This window comes from Trachemys scripta, chromosome 9 (genome assembly GCF_013100865.1).
Source record: "Trachemys scripta elegans isolate TJP31775 chromosome 9, CAS_Tse_1.0, whole genome shotgun sequence".
Lineage (NCBI taxonomy): Eukaryota > Metazoa > Chordata > Testudines > Emydidae > Trachemys > Trachemys scripta.
In genome coordinates, this window is record NC_048306.1 from 68,318,276 (window position 1) to 68,336,290 (window position 18,015).

The following is an 18,015-nucleotide window of genomic DNA, read 5'->3' on the forward strand; positions in this document are numbered from 1 at the left end:
CTCCCTGAATTCATAAACTGAACCGGGTCTCATTTTCCAATACTCTTTCGACATTGAAGTATTAATGAGTTTTGTTATGTTCAGAAAGAGCACAATGTTACTGAACTGAGAATATCCATGTCAATACAGTACAAGTGAACCAGGCAGGCCACTCAGAATGTTCATTTTCATCCTGATCATTTCCCGATAACCAATATGCCCTGGAGTTAACAGCACTCTGCAGACATCATCACAGCACCCTATGGCATCATGATAATGTACTCATTACACTCAGAAATGTTCTTTATTTTAATACAAAGCATTAGAACTGCATATGGACAATATTATTTTAAGTGAATCAGCTGCAGAATGAATGACCTACTTTAATTTCAGTTGTTTCCATTAGCCGAGTGCTGATTCACTCCCTTGCTCTCTTGTGCTTTGCCACTTCTTAAATGCTGGTCGCTTGCTAGCAATAAAAGTACCACTGCACAGTTTTACTTGGCAATGATCTAGTTCCTCTGTCAGGATAAACTATTTGGCATTCAGCCCCATAGTTTCTCCTGTCAGGAACTGGATTATTCCCTCGTAAACAAACCATCATAATAGTGCCATTATTGCCCAAGTGAGGGGTTAGTATAGAAAAATTCTCAGTGGAAACAGCCAAGAGGTGAATTCATAGTGCCTCAATATACAGTACAAAAATAGAGATGGAAGACCCCACATACCGTGCAAGCACACTTTCAAAAATAAAAACCTCACAGGTCAGACAGAGTGACAGAAACCATCTGTCTCATTCCAAGAGTCTTTTTGTAAGTATCAAAGAGACTAAGATGGGGAGGAGAAAAGAAAATGACAGAGAGGAAGAGAAAGTAGGGAGGAGTGAGACAGAAGGAGACAGCCACACAGAAGCATGTACTTTGCGCAGAGAAAGTTCATGCAACATAGTGGTTGCCATTAAAAAGTCACCATTTACCCACAGTTATCACACTATGCTATCCAAAGTACTGCAGTATTTCCTTGTCTTCAGACCAGGATGTAACCATGGAGTTTCATAAAGGAACCTATCAAACAGGTTTCTCCAACACAGCATTTATCACTTTGGACTATGGGTCTCCCTCTGTTCTTTGAACCTGTTTCAAACATTTAACAGTTACAGTTATCCCAGAAATTCCTACTCAGCGCCTAGCTGTACCTCCCCCTCCCCCATTTGTTAAATTGGATTCTTCTCTAGCTTTCAGAAATACCCCTGGAAAACTCAACTAAATAACAATAGCATACGGTACAAAAGAGTGTTATACACTGGGATCTACCCTAGCAGAGAACCAAATTGTTGAATGGTTGATAGTGGAAACCCAATTTACAGGTAGGGAAATTCTCACTTTTTATTCCTGATCAAGTAGTTGTCTATGTAGTGCCAAGGACTTGGGAGGGAAAGACCTTTCCAAAGCAATAGCACTCAGCACCCACCATTCAAGCGCAGCACCTGCTGATGGTAAGAAGTCAAAGCTGTAGAGCCTTATAAAGATATGTAAAGAACATCACCTGGCAATTCTAAACAACACTTCTGCAAAAGCCCTTTCTCTCTCAGCATTTGATGTGACCAAAGAAGAGGGGTCCATGAATGTTGCTGGGAGTGGGATCATAAGGCATTATATGAGAAAACAATACAGGACTTTATCTACCTTGGCATGGAGGATACAGAAACTTTTGACCTTTCTTTGAGGCTGCAAGGCCATTTATGAGAAATCTGAATGCATGAAGGCTACATCAATAGAACTAAAAGGCTCCTATGCCACATCCAAATTGTGCTAAACTCCCCTCGATGGATTAGGACATGGGCAAAATCTTGGTAGGGAAATTTCCTGAGTGAGATGACAGGAAGACTGACGTGCGACTAAACCCTAGTACTGTTCTGAGTACTGCTTCATAGGAGAGGGAATCTCCAACTCCCCTGGCCAAAGGCCATTTTAAAAGAGGGGGCGTCTAGGTGAAAATTGGTTATAGGGCTCAAAATTAAGGGAAAAAGCTTTATAACTAAATTTAGACTCCATGGCAGGACTAGGGAATCAAATGTTAATTTTAGATAAGATATTTGACAAAGGGATGGGACTTCAGTATCAACCCATTCATTTTCCTTTGGACTGTCTCAATGGCAGAAATTTGTCCCTCGAGAGTACTACCTGACAACACAAAACCCACCTCTGCTAAAAGAACTCTAAGATCCAAGTGATTTTAGCTGTCTTGGTGTGATGTTTCTGTCTGAACACATCAATCACCCACATGCTATTATAGGCTTTGGAGGTGACTGGACAGAGAGTCAGCTGGCAGATGTAGTACAGCTGCACAGGGAGAAAAAGTCATGAAAGCAGATGATTGGTCTGTCAAGCAAGTTCAAACTGCAAGAGGAACTCCATTGGTCCAGATGTTAAATGAGCTGGGACAGAAATTGTATTGGGCTGATCGCTGGTAACTGCTGACTTTCTAATGCATCCCTGTACGGTGAGCTGGCTCTCAATTTGCATTCTCTCTTCTTTTCTCTGTCACACCATTCCCCCAAATGGCTTTTTGCTTTATACCTTCTCCTCCACCTTTCCTTATTTTCCTCTTTCATGTCTTCTCTCCTGGCAAAGTAAAACACTTAACTTTTCTCTTAGATGTTCCCAAGTCCTGTTCTGTAAGGTTGTGATCAACCTAGTGACTTCAGTGAGTGATACAGTATATCAGGCCCTAAATCTCTCTGATGCATAGCTTCTTGCACCCAAACATCAACACTTAATTTGAAAATATCACATTGACAGAAGGTGTGTGCTGATCACCTCATGTCATCGGCCAAAGCAGCACAACTGGCTCCCACTCCCATCTCACCACTGAGGGCAGTTTGAGAGTTCCTTTCCAATTATGGTAGCTCATCTGTACATCAGTATTACCAACCCCAAGTGTTTAACAATTACAAGTCGGCCTCTCCAAAATTAAGATGGACTTAAAAATCATGATTTAAAAAAAAAATCGTCCTTTTTGTTTGCTTTGATTTTGTGCCTTTAGGGTTCACTTTTCTCTGCAATTACAAGGACTAGAAACTTTTTAAAGATTCTCACATAAACACATGACACCAGGAGCTGGAGCTTTAAGAAAACATTAACTATTATGACACTCACAATAATATCGTGAGAGTTGACAACAATGGCTCTTCACCACAAGTCTAGTGTATAGAGTTATCTTATAAATTACAGCTCATGAGACTGTAAGGACAAATTTTCTAGTATTCAAATCACTGGGGAAGAGCCAATATGAATCTGAAGGAGGATTGCACATAAGTGCTGGGTTGGAGATTTTTGGTACAAAGTTTTGAATTCTTGTCATACAATCCCCTTGCCCTTTTTTTTAATTGGCATAAGGCATCTAAGATATAAAGAAGAAATAAGGTGTAACCAGCAGTGATGACTAAAAAAAGAAAGCTAAAGTAAAAGTGCTATCTGAATGGTGATGGAGAGATGTCTCATGATGTATTATTTTTTTCCTGTTTGATGGTTTTGCTAACATGCAGACTGACTTTCCTCCAGAACATTTATACTAGTGTGACAGGAATCACCTCTCTCCCCTACACTATCTCAAGATATTGAGGCCCCCAACCTATTGAAATTATTGAGAATTTTTTGCATGAGGGCTACATGACAACTTCTAGCTCCCTTAGGTTTGCCACACATTGATACTATGGGATGTTGCATTTCAATCTCCCTGTATGTGGACATGTCAAGCAATATGATGGGGGGGGGGGGGGGAGCTCAGTGGTTTGAGCATTGGCCTGCTAAACCCAGGGTTGTGAGTTCAATCCTTGAGGGAGCCACTTGGGGATCTGGGGCAAAAATCAGTACTTGGTCCTGCTAGTGAAGGCAGGGGGCTGGACTTGATGACCTTTCGAGGTCCCTTCCAGTTCTAGGAGATGGGATATCTCCACTAAAAAAAAAAAAAATGAATGTGCAGTCAGGTAAATATGTGCCAAATCATACCCTCCATGCCAATAACCTGAAGAATGACCAAGTCACTATTTGGATTTCAACTCACAGAGCTTCTTATAAATCAAACTGGGAGTGGGTAGAGTTTGCCTAAATCATAAAATGAATAGTCAAAGGGCTTTCCTAAGCTACCAATGCACTGAGATGAGCAGGGGAATTCCACAGATGTCAGGCCATTCTCACAAAACTCAGTGTGCTTTGTAATATTCTCCAGTTCTCTATCCAAATAAAGAGCACCCTGTCTCTTAGGGAGCTACAAAACATCTGAAAATTCCTGTGAGGTTGGAAATGGATGATGAGGTCTACTCCTGTCCCTTAAAAGTGGAGCTTCAAACTCTTAGACTTTAAGGTCAGAAGGGACCATTATGATTATCTTAGAGTTCTTTTAGCAGAGGTGGGTTTTGTGTTGTCAGGTAGTACTCTCGAGGGACAAATTTCTGCCATTGAGACAGTCCAAAGGAAAATGAATGGGTTGATACTGAAGTCCCATCCCTTTGTCAAATATCTTATCTAAAATTAACATTTGATTCCCTAGTCCTGCCATGGAGTCTAAATTTAGTTATAAAGCTTTTTCCCTTAATTTTGAGCCCTATAACCAATTTTCACCTAGACGCCCCCTCTTTTAAAATGGCCTTTGGCCAGGGGAGTTGGAGATTCCCTCTCCTATGAAGCAGTACTCAGAACAGTACTAGGGTTTAGTCGCACGTCAGTCTTCCTGTCATCTCACTCAGGAAATTTCCCTACCAAGATTTTGCCCATGTCCTAATCCATCGAGGAGAGTTTAGCACAATTTGACCCCTTTCACATAGCAAGCCTCTGAGTGCTTAAATTATAAATTAAAAACATATTTTAATATATTTAACACCATTATAAATGCTGGAGGCAAAGCAGGGTTTGGGGTAGAGGTTGATAGCTCGCGACCCCCCATGTAATAACCTTGAGACCCCCTCAGGGGTTCCGACTCCCAGTTTGAGAAGCCCTGGTCTAGTCTGACCTCCTGCACAACGCAGGCCACAGAATCTCACCCACCCACTCTTGTAATAAACCTCTAACCTTCGTCTGAGCTACTGAAGTCCTTAAAGACTTCAAGGTGCAGAGAATCTTCCAGCAAGTGACCTGTCCCCACGCTGCAGAGGAAGTTGAAAAACCCCCAGGGCCTCTGCCAATCTGCCCTGAAGGAAAATTCCTACCCGACCCCAAATATGGTGATCAGATAAACCCTGAGCATGTGGGCAAGACTCACCAGCCAGCACCCAGGAAAGAATTCTCTGTAGTAATTCAGATCCCACCCCATCTAACATCCAATCACAGGCCATTGGGCATATTTACTGCTAATAGACAAAGATCAATTAATTGCCAAAATTAGGCTATCCAATCATACCATCCCCTCCATAAACTTATCAAGCTTAGTCTTGAAGCCAGATATGTCTTTTGTCCCCACTGCTCCCCTTGGAAGGCTGTTCCAGAACTTCACAGAGATCACACACTGGGGCCACTCTGCAACTCAAGGAGAGGAATGTAGATGCCATATTGGCCCCTCCTTCCTCCTCAGAAACTGAAAAGTGCTCAGACTAGAAGATCCTGGAGCACCATCACACTCAACATTCCAACTTGCTTTCTCTTTGCTCTGACAGATTTTAGGGCATTTAGATGCTAAAAAGATGGGTGTTGTAGAAAACCCTAAAGCATAAAGAGAGGGACGGAGAGATTTCAACAGATCTTCTTCAACAGAGAGTATTATTTGGCAGAGGATCTTTAACTGAAGTCAGCAGAGATCTTCAGATGAAGTTTCAGGGATCAAAATCTAATTCATTCACATACTTTGGTATCAGTGCAGCAACATGATATTACAAAATACCAATATGAAGTATAAATGCACCACAATTTCATTATGTACAGCCACCACACAACAGCATGATATACTGTCACAAGGTATCATGCCATGTTGTCTGCACAATATGTCATGACATCCCATCATAGTACTGTAGCCTCGCATAAGACAGAAAATGAAAATACAGTTTTCCTTCATTCAACTTTTATAAAATACTGATTCTTTGTGTTATGGGTTCAGACTTTGGTGGCAGAGAATTGGATGTTAAATAGTGATTTATTTTTTTCCCTTGATTTGTTTTTTTAATTTTCATCATGACTTCCTTTTCTACAGTTTTTTTAATGCACAATAACATTAGCAGGAAGGGGTGAAAAACAAAAGATTACATTAATTATTCTTTGATTTCCAGGCTTTAACCCAAAGCTCTCTGATGAATGCAGTTAGACTCAACAATGTCAACTGCTGTTTTCAATAATTGCTAGCAGACTATTCGGTGAAGCACTTAAATATTTATGCTGATGTTTCCCCAACAATATACACTGCAATAAGCAGGGACAAATGTTATCTTTTTTTCCCTACCATGAAATTATAACAAGAATGTATAAAAGATGCATCACTATATTTTGAGGATCATGGACACTATTTATAATTGCGAAGAAACCCTGTTAGTATTTCTGATGATGCAAAATAATCCATTCTCTTCAACACACTGGTTTATTCCTCTCTTTTACTCTACCTGCTTTAGAGATAATTCTGTCCACCTGAAATTCCTGACGTCAAAGCTTCAGTGTGTAATAAGCTCATGAGCTCCTTCTATACTGATCCCTGTACCTTGAAATATTAAGATCTCTGTGTCCTCATTAATGTTAAGACTGTGCAATGTAAATACCAACTCTACTCTCTATATCAGTGGTTCTCAACTAGGGGTATGCATACCCCTAAAGATATACAGAGGTTTTCCAGAGGGCACATCAGCTCATCTAGATATTTGCTTAGTTTTACAACAAGCTACATGAAAAGGCCTAGCAAAGTCAGTACAAACTAAAATTTCATACAATGGCTTGTTTATACTGCTCTATATACTATACTCTGATATGTAAATATAATATTTATATTCTAATTGATTTATTTTATCATTACATGGTAACAATGAGAAAGTAAGCAATTTTTCAGTAACAGTGTGCCATGACACTTTTGTATTTTTGTATTTCAAGTAGTTTTTAAGGAAGGTGTAACTTGGCGGTACGCAAGACAAATCAGACTCCGGAAAGGGGTACAATCGTCTGGAGAGGTTGAGAGCCACTGCTCTATATAGTCAACAGTTAAGATTTGGCAAAACTTAGCACTGATGCATTTTGCATTTCTGATGGGAAATCCTGGCTGGTTTAGTTAGTAGTATATCTTTAGATGAAGGGGATTGACTGCTCAAGTTTTCTTGTCATGTGCAAAGAATCTTGTTGTAAGAATGTTAGGATTAGTGTGTTTCTCCCCACCACTGCTGGCAGAGAGATCTGTAATGGAGCAGGGCTGATTTACAGCTTTAACCACCAAAAGATGGTCTCTCCTGAATTTAACTTGTCTGTTTCTTTTGGAAATGGACCAATTAGACAATTTTGCCGCCAAGACTGTATTACTTGGAATTAGATTTTTATATTGCTTTTTATTTTCTCTATCTCAAATGAGAAATGAATTATAGTAGCTGTGCTGGAATGATTATGTGAATATAAAAGAGGCACTCACCAGCACCCTACCTACTATAATAACTACTTACAACAGCACCTTTTACTATCCAGAGAAAGTGTGTTGTTGAGCACAATGGAGTCTTCCATACCCTTTCTGAACAGTGTTGAGAGAGCTATAGTGTGCACCTGAGCCAATACCAGCAATAGATAATTTCCATTTAATTTCACAAATGTAAACCAGCCCATAACTTTTCCACCAGCGATGTACTGCTTCATCAGCATTGAGCAAAATCCCACCTCCTACAATGAGATCTAAACCCATAATCTTCTCTTCCAGATGGAATGGTGTTACTTTCCCAGCAATAATGACCCAAAATATCCACATAATTGATTTTACAGAAGCAGAATTGGTACATGGCTTGTCTAAGGCTACAGGAACATTGTGTGTTGATTCTGGTACCAATTTTTTCTTCATAATTGTCGGACAAAATGATTTATAAACCATCTTTTTGAAGAAGCTTCTCTGTGAATGCTAGAGAAATGATGTCAATGAGACTGCTAGTCTCTCGAGTCTCCTTCCAAGCAATGTTCTAATCCTAAAAAACAAACTGAATCCCAGCTTCTGGTACCAACCAAAATATAATATAATACAATTCTATTACTGTCTATCATTTTAACTGTTATATTATTATTTTTCATAGATACTATTTAATTTATCCAAAAGCTATAGGCCTGTATTCTCTTTTAGAGGCTTCATGCAAGAAAGGCAGAAAATCACCTGAAGTTTAAGTGACATAGATGCAAGGGATAAAGAATTTAAGCAGGTGGAACATTATTACCCGAACTGGAATATGCTCAGGACTCCAGGGTTGACCCTGTCTGCTCATGAAAAGTGCCATGAGATTTTTGGATGACCAAAAGAGCCAGGACCTTAATTTTATATCTCATTCAAAATGTGGTGTCTAAAAAACAGTTCACCCTAACACCATGCTGAAACACTAAAACAATACTGACTTGCAAGGAAAAGGGCCATTTACAGAAATATCACTCCCTCAAGCACTGTGCTTTTTCTTGGTCTCCCACCCAAGTACTGACCAGGACCAATCCTGCTCAACTTCTAAGAGCTAACGAAATCCCTGCCCTAGGTGACATGGCTGCAGAATGCTTCAACTATTCTTGCACTGTATCCTGAGCACTAGATTTTTTTTTGGTAATCAAGTAGTGTATGTAGCACATTATACAGTTTCACATTTCTGACAACATTGTCTACCTGGATATATACATAGTTAATATTACACCACCAGGGTGGGCCTATTTATATTAAATACACCTCTACCTCGATATAACGCTGTCCTCAGGAGCCAAAAAAAAATCTTACCGCGTTATAGGTGAAACCGCGTTATATCGAACTTGCTTTGATCCACCAGAGTGCACAGCCCCGCCTCCGCGGAGCGCTGCTTTACTGCGTTATGTTCGAATTCGTGTTATATCGGGGTAGAGGTGTATCCCTTTGCCAATCTTGCTACAGTTGAAGCTAGTAAGTATTTTTAACTCCATGATTTCTGTTAATTTGAGATAGGACTGAATTTTAATCCTGGCCTTAGCATCATTCACTGTAAGTATTCCACAACAACTACATGGCACCACCAGGCTTGACAGTCATGGATGCTGGGGCATATCCAAATGGATGACAGTGAAGTCATGTAGTATCTGAGGTGGCCACATAGTGGTCACCCAACTCACCTTGCCTTCTATAAGGGCAAAGTAATGTGACTGCATAACCTGTATATCAAATACAGTATAACAACTTGGTCCTGGGAGGTGATGTGCTACCATACACAAGTTTAGGAGGCAAGAGTGTGCATGTGTTTGTGTGGGTTCCTCCCAACTTGAGAGACAGTCAGCAAGAGTGGGACTGAATGGGCAGGATGGCCCAACACCGCTTATGGCTGACAACCCCAAAGTGGAATTTGCATCCAGGAAATGGAGATAGTGCGACCAAATGGGGATTAAGGTTTCCTCAAAACTCCACCTAATGGTGTTTGAGCTAGATGTAGCAGAGAGCCCCCCACCAATATTCAAACCCTCTCTCACACCAGGCAATTGACATCCTTCTCTTCCCTCCCACACATCCCCATCTTGTTGTGGCTACCACTGAAGATGTCCTGGGGCTACAGTCAGGGCTGGATTTATACCTTACACACACCTAGGCACAGCATCTTCAGAGCTCCCCCCCGCCTACAGATGACCTTCATGTTTTCCATAAAAAATTAAATGAAAAGATATACGAATGATAATTTAAATACAGTAGAACCTCAAAGATACGAACACCAGAGTTACAGACTTACACGTCAATCAGACACCCTGTAGAACCCTGTAAGTCCTCAATCAGACAACAGCACATGCACACACACACAAACACACAAAGCAAATACTGTACTGCCTTGGGGCTAAAGTTTCAGCCACGGGGGATTGGGGCTCAGGACTTTAGATAGGGGGAGCACTGGAGCTCTGAGCTTCAGCCCTGTGGATCCACTCCTGGTTTCAGCTCCACGGGGGGGCTCTTGGGCTTGGGGATTCATCCCTGCAGCTCTGTTCCCGCCTTCAGCCCTGGGGTGGGGGGGTGGGTGTGCCGGGGCTCGGGGCTTTAGCTACAGTGGGAGCACTGGTTTCAGCCCCAGCGCTCCCCCGGAAGCTAAAGCCTCGAGCCCTGGAGTCCCCCCCCAGACTGAAGCAGGGAGCAGAGTCGTGGAGAATCCCAGCGGCGCTCCCCCCAGATTTGAAGTGCTGAGCCCTGGTGCTCCCATGGGGCAGAAGCCATGAGCCCCCAGCCGAAAGCTTTGGCACCCTGAGAATCAGAAGCCCCAACTTCCCCCACACCCGCAGCCTGACGTCCCAACCTTGCGGCTGCAACCTGAACCCCCCATGTGGCTGAACTCTTCTTCAGAGTTATGGACAACCTCCATTCCTGAGATGTTTGTAACTCTGAGGTTCTACTGTATTAACTTTTAAACTTTTAACCTACTTTTAACTTTTAGGTGCCCCTAGAACACCAGGCCCCTAGGCACATGCCTACTGTGCCTAATTGGAAATCCGGCCCTGGCTACAGTCACGTTTGCATCTCAAGCAGTGGGAGAGAGCGCCAGTTTCCATGAAGGCTACTCACAGGACTGGGAGGGAGGCAGGGAGTTCCTATACAGAATTGGAGCGTGTTCCCTCTTCATTCTTTATATACTGGGTCTAACCATCCTTATGCTGCTTCAGCCTGGTGCACAGCCATTTAATGCAGCCATCTATGGCTATCAAACTCTTTACCATTACATATTGTAACCTTGTTCAGGATGTGGTTCATAGTAGTGAAGTTCAATTCTAGAGAGAGTACAGGAAACCTAAACAATGTCTTGTTGTGGTGTTCAACAATGTAAAAAAAAAAAAAAAAAAAAACCATCTATCTTCCTTGGGACTTGGGCCTGCATCCTCTATTCAGGCAAAATTTCTATTGAAGTCTATGGAAAATTTGCCTGAGCTAATGAAAAGGATCATGCTTATATTGTACAAATTAACTTTGGAGGAGATGGATTGTAACTGCTCATCGCTGTAATTACTGTAGTTCTGTAGCTCCAAACCAATGTTTGTCTACTGTGTTGATGGAAGCTGACATAATGAACTTCAGAGAAGCAGATACTTGCAAAACTGAAAACACTATCTTGACAAGCATATGGATGACTAGTTCAGGCCATTTTGATTTTGAAAGGTGTGGTCTCCTGTAGCTTTCGGAGATTTCAGTGACACAAAGCCAGAAAACTTTTCAAGGGATCATGAAAGATGCTTCAGCCTGTGTTTAATTTTAAGCATATAGTGAAATCCTGTTTTGGTATTTAAAATTACATGCATGCCTAAGTGCTTTCCTGCATCAGGGCTATATATCTGTATGTAAATCCCATATGGCTAGCACGTGACATGTCTACAATGTCTGAATACTATCTATAATTCTACCTAATGTCTACAATTAGGCAGAATTACAGATAAGGTTTGGAAGAATATTCATAAGAACAAGAAAATTAATTGTTTGGCCCACTTTACACAGTAGGTGGAAGTTTAGCTCTAAACACTTTGGGGAAAAGAATAAATAAATCTCATACAATAAACCAATTGCTGGAATTCCCATTACTATACAAGTGTCATTATGATCCCTGAACATATTGGTGAAATTTTTAATTTAATTAATTAAAAAAGTAGACTTTTTTATTCTTCAATTTAAAATGCTGCTAGCAGGTTTCTAAATTGTAGATATTTCACAGGCGTTGACTAAATACTTGTTCGTAGGTAACTTAGGGTGAAAAAAGTCTTGTCAATATACTAGGGTTTATAGTTTTATTTACACAAAACATCCCTTGGCTCCAAACAGCTGCTCCATTTGTTCTCCCTTTATATGACACTAATCAGAACGGAATATAACAACACTGGCAAAATGTTTTCTTTTAAAGCCATCACATTAATTTCAACCTCAAAGCAATTATGCAGAGGTGACAGATTCCCAGGATGAAATTCACTTCACCTTCGTAGAGTCTGAACACTTGGGTTGTATGTAGGGGACAGGTGGCAGGTTTGAGAGGGGAATATCAAACCTCTGGCCTGGGCCAGAAAATTGGGCTGCAGCGGAGCTGCCTCATAGCAACTACTTCATGCTGTGGAGGGAGGTGTATCTCTGCCTTCCCTATGGATCATAGATGGGGACTCTGCATTAGCCCTGATTAAGCGATTGTGTAAGGGTTGTTTGACAACATGCTGAAGAGATTCACAATTATATGGATCCACTGTCTCACACAGGAATTAAAGTGGTAGTGGTCCACTGGGCCCGCTGGCAGGTTGGGGTGGTAAATTCTATCAGTGGTTTCAGCACAAAGTTCATTTAAACAGGCATTTTGGAGGTAGTGTAAATTTCACCCATATAATACTTGGAGAATTTACATTAATGATGTCTGCAAAAGCTTAAGAAAGGCTGCCTTGGAACAACAACTTTGCTGAGTTACGAAATGGCATGGCCAACTAATACCACTGCAAGTATTTTAAATCTGGGTTACGGCTAAATAGAACACATTTCTGTTACACTGGTCTCCAATTTTTGAGAAATCGCCTGCTTCAGAGATAAAATGTGCTATCTTTATGTATTTTGATGTGCTGAATTCAAATATGACAATTAAAACAACTGATTGGCTACTGTTTCTAAGATATTTAAGTTTTTATATTTGATGTCTATGTATATTGTGTAGATAGTAGAGTTTTAATCATAAATTGTAAATCTAGGTCTTTTCATGTGTTTATGGTTGCTTTACATGATAATATTTCACCCGTCCTGTTTATGTAACACTTTAAAAATCAGCAAAAGGGTTATATAAATAAAATTGATTATGAAACAAAAGGCAAAAAACTATTATGTACATAGTTTAGTCCTATTCATTGTCTACTCGGCGCTTCTTGGCTTGTCTCTTGTATTCATTAAATGGAGCATCTCTTGTCACTGTCCAGCAATAGTCTGCAAGCATTGATGGGCTCCATTTGCCCTGATAGCATTTCTCCATTGTTGCAATGTCCTGGTGAAATCGCTCGCCGTGCTCGTCACTCACTGCTCTGCAGTTCAGTGGAAAAAAATCTAGATGAGAGTGCAAAAAATATATCTTTAGTGACATGTTACAACCAAGGCTTTTGTATGCCTTGAAGAGGTTTTCCACCAACAATCTGTAGTTGTCTGCCTTGTTGTTTCCGAGAAAATTTATTGCCACTAACTGGAAGGCTTTCCATGCCGTCTTTTCCTTGCCACGCAGTGCATGGTCAAATGCATCATCTCGAAGAAGTTCACGAATCTGAGGACCAACAAAGACACCTTCCTTTATCTTAGCTTCACTTAACCTTGGAAATTTTCTACGGAGGTACTTGAAAGCTGCTTGTGTTTTGTCAATGGCCTTGACAAAGTTCTTCATCAGACCCAGCTTGATGTGTAAGGGTGGTAACAAAATCTTCCTTGATACAACATGTGGTGGATGCTGAACACTTTTCCTCCCAGCCTCCAATGACTGTCGGAGTGGCCAATCTTTCTTGATGTAGTGGGAATCTCTTGCACGACTATCCCATTCGCAGAGAAAACAGCAGTACTTGTGTATCCAGTCTGCAGACCAAGCAAGAGAGCAACAACCTTCAAATCGCCACAAAGCTGCCACTGATGTTGGTCATAGTTAATGTACCTCAAAAGTTGTTTCATGTTGTCATGGGTTTCCTTCATATGGACTGCATGACCAACTGGAATTGATGGCAAAACATTGCCATTATGCAGTAAAACAGCTTTAAGACTTGTCTTCGATGAATCAATGAACAGTCTCCACTCATCTGGATCGTGAACGATGTTGAGGGCTGCCATCTCATCATCGATGTTGTTGCAGGCTACAAGATCACCTTCCATGAAGAAGAATGGGACAAGATCCTTTTGATGGTCACGGAACATGGAAACCCTAACATCACCTGCCAGGAGATTCCACTGCTGTAGTCTGGAGCCCAACAGCTCTGCCTTACTCTTGGGTAGTTCCAAATCCCTGACAAGGTCATTCAGTTCACCTTGTGTTCTGAGGTGTGGTTCAGAGGAGGAGGATGGGAGAAAATGTGGGTCCTGTGACATTGATGGTTCAGGACCAGAAGTTTCATCCTCTTCCTCGTCTGACTCAAGTGAGAATGATTCTGGTGCATCAGGAACCGGCAGTCCTTCTCCGTGGGGTACTGGGCGTATAGCTGATGGAATGTTTGGATAACGCACAGTCCACTTTTTCCTCTTTGACACACCTTTCCCAACTGGAGGTACTATGCAGAAGTAACAACTGCTGGTATGATCTGTTGGCTCTCTCCAAATCATTGGCACTGCAAAAGGCATAGATTTCCTTTTCCTGTTCAACCACTGGTGAAGATTCGTTGCACAAGTGTTGCAGCATATGTGTGGGGCCCACCTCTTGTCCTGATCTCCAATTTTGCAGCCAAAATAAAGGTGATAGGCTTTCTTAACCATAGTGGTTATACTGCGCTTTTGTGATGTAAAAGTCACTTCACCACAAACATAGCAGAAGTTATCTGCACTGTTCACACAAGTACGAGGCATCTCTGCTCACTTTGGCTAAACAGAAATGTGTCCCTTTGCAAAATCAAACACTGACAAATAAGAGAGCACGACACTGTATGATTTCTAGAGCTGATATAGGGCAATTTGTTCAGCAGAGTGATGTAAGCTTTGTTATGATTGCATCATCCATGACTTCTAGGAATAAAATGATGCAATTCATATCATGTATGATGCAATACCAGCTTCAGACTGCATCATTCATTGTTTTGCCTAAAAAGCAAGTACTGTCCAAACCCAGTCATAGATTTATTCATAGATCCAGTCAAAGATGTATTTTAGTCATTTCTGGTTTAAATTGAGATCCCATCCCTTTATAACTCACTTATCCCCCGCCATTCCCAAGTCAAGGGTCGTATATACTGACCCAATAGCATATCTTGAAAACTAGAGCCAATCAACAATTTTAAGCATCATTTTCGTTCTCAGTGACCCGGAATTAGTAAAGTTTGACTACATTTATTTCAGAAGCATTTTGGCCGTAGAGAAGTGTTATTTGCATTTGATCAGGACACACAAGAGAAGTACGACATACACATCTAATGGATTTAAAGCAGCATTCCACAAATGTAGTTTATTTTTAATATTAAGGATATATGTTGGCCACCAGGCATTAATTGGGTCCAGCATGGGGTTGAACAGTCTGATGTCATACAACCAAGGAATGGGAGTTAACTCCCTTACCCAAATCCCAACTTCTGATTCAGCTTCACCCTGCCACCCTCCCACTGCATGGGGAAATGAGGGTAAAGAAGAGGAAGACCTCAGTTTTTGAAGACTTAAGACCTCCTCTCACCCCACAGGCTAACAGGGTCCATCCGTCCCTCTTGGGACTGTGATCAAATTCACCCCAGAAGCTGGCCTTTTGATCTGCACTGGACACCAGCACAAGTTGCTAAAATATTTACTTAAATAAGGATCCCTTCCTATTTTATTATATTATTTTACCCAGCTCTGACAACTAAGCCCCATAGGGCAAAGCAGGAAGGGCAACTTGCACCAGCAGAATGGCTATGGGCCCACAAATGCCAAATGGCTCTCTACCTCCCCTGGAATTGGCCAATGGGTATTTTGGGGCAGTGGAGTCTGCTCCAGTCTACCTCTCCCCAGCTCCATCTATGGATATTTTCCACCTGTATTCTGGGCAAGGAGAAAAGGGAGTGAGGGCTCTGGTGCAGGAGAACATGACTCACTCCAACCAGGACGCCAGGAGTGGTCGTTCCTCTGCCAGTCCAATCTAGCACACCTCCTCCACTGAGAAAGGAAGTGGCGTGCGCACTACAAATTGTAATACATAGCATTTGGACTAATCGATGGCATGCCTGTGAATGTGTTCAACACTGCAAATCTGAAATATTCCAGCATCAAGAATGAGGCCTCTAAAATCATGAGGTTTTTTTTAATGGATTCTTTTTATTTTTGAGCCTTACGGTACACTTAGACTACGGTTTCCAGTGTATGTCCAGGAGGGCTAGAAACTTCTTTTTTTATATTTTTCTTTTCTTAGATGAAAGCTGCAAGTCTTACAACATCAAATGAGTTTATAAGTTGAAGCTTTAATCAAAACACCAAATATCATGAGTTTCATGATAAAAATCACAATTTGTGGCCACAGAATATGTTTTGGCATGGGTAGGTTTTAAATTCTCCTTTAGTTTTGATCTGGGACATTATAAAACTACTGCTAAATACTCCTTTCAAATACTGTGCCATCTTATAAATCTCTGTAATCAAAAGCAAAAATACACATAGCACAAATTCTTACATCCACTCTAAATATTTTGCAAATATTCTTTAGAGATTGTTCCACTTGATTTCTATGCTGTACTTAATAATATGTCATTGTCATACAATGGAGATCTCTCTTCTTTCGTCTATCTATTCTGCAGTCAGTTACAATATAGTCAATTATACTGCATGAAAAGTAGATATATCTCAATAAATAATTATATTTTAGTATGTTTTTCTGCATTCTATCAAGGATTCATTTGTAAAAGTGATCACTGGCTATACAGATGTCTTAACAGCCCAGACAGATATACTGGGCTTGTTTCTGCCCTCACGCTGATGTTCATCAGGAGCATCTCCAGTGAAATTAATATAGTTACACCACTGTAAACGGGACCAGAACCAGGCCAACTATAGTGAACTTATCCAAAATCTACAGACATTCTAAATCATTCAGAGATAATTAAAGTATTTACAAAATAGTTTCTGGCAGATATTAGACAACCCGTTACAGCAAACACAGAGCCTGTATACCCCTAATTGCTTCCTGTGAAGTGCTGAGCTCACTGCCTTCACTACTTGGATCCATAGCATCTTGACACACTGAGGATATCTGCAGCTACTCTGCAAAGAGCAACTACTGATTGACAGCAAAAATGCCCTTGGCACAAGAATCTGTGCGCTCCAGTTATGAAATACTGGGTGGAAAGACCAGCTGCAAACAGCAGAAGTAAATCTGAGGGAACCCATGTTTTGCTACTCGCCTAGGGGCTAAACAAACTATGGAGAAATACACTAGCAGAATAATATGTGACAGTAGTTCCATCTTAGTGTAACCTGAAGTTAAAAAGAACACAGTTCAGAGCAAATGCCAGGCTTTGTTAAAAAATCCCACTTAAATGAACACAGAAATTACAACAGCCAGTCACCTAAAGGAAAATGTAATAAGAATGTCTGAATGTCTGATAGTACATAGCATTGGTTTCTGCTTCCGGATAACCCTTTAGTACTCTAAGTCCCTTTTCCTTCAGAATGGCTAGATGCACAATTCAAAGGATACTGTTTTTATCATCTTCTAGAAATCACTATTTAGACTTTTAAGGGCCAGAACTTCAGTTGCTGTACATCAGTGTGGCACCATTCAAAATCAAAATAATTAGGACAGTTTACACTAGCTGATGCTCTAGCCCCAAGTGTGAACAAGTATTAGCAAATGTACTTACATCCATTTAAAAACAATGTGTTTACTTTCACTACTTCTATTATACTGTAGTTTATCACTAGCAAGCTTGTGATCCTATTTTCCTTTAGGCCTGATGCTGCATTAGTGGTCATTATTCACATACATTAGGATTTGCAGGATGAGGCCAAAAGTCCTCTTAGCCTAGGATTTTATGTGATAAATCATGCAACAATGTCCTGAATCCATCAAAGTCTTATTGACTTCAATGGGACCAAGACTAGGCTGTTATTATAAAGCGACAAAGTATTATGAAGCTTAAATGTTGAGATCTATAAGCTATGAGAAATGCAGATTGACTATAAAAAGTTGACAAAAGGAATGAAGTTTTAGATTTCCCTTTATATGCTGTCAGAACAAAACAAGAGAGAATAATTACC

The 18,015-nt window shown here is 40.8% G+C and overlaps 1 protein-coding gene across 19 annotated transcripts in view; it reads right to left on the bottom strand.

Moving 5' to 3' along the window:
* The window catches only part of DOCK10 (dedicator of cytokinesis 10), a 239,284-nt gene that overhangs the window by 157,407 nt on the left and 63,862 nt on the right, over nucleotides 1-18,015 (bottom strand). Inside the window, exon 1 of one of the 19 annotated variants that reach the window (XM_034780730.1) lies at nucleotides 960-978. The exons of the other annotated variants lie outside the window; for them this stretch is intronic. The gene's annotated coding sequence lies outside the window, so the exon portion shown is untranslated. Of the gene's footprint in view, nucleotides 1-959; nucleotides 979-18,015 lie in introns of those variants that run through there. 19 annotated transcript variants of the gene reach the window in all.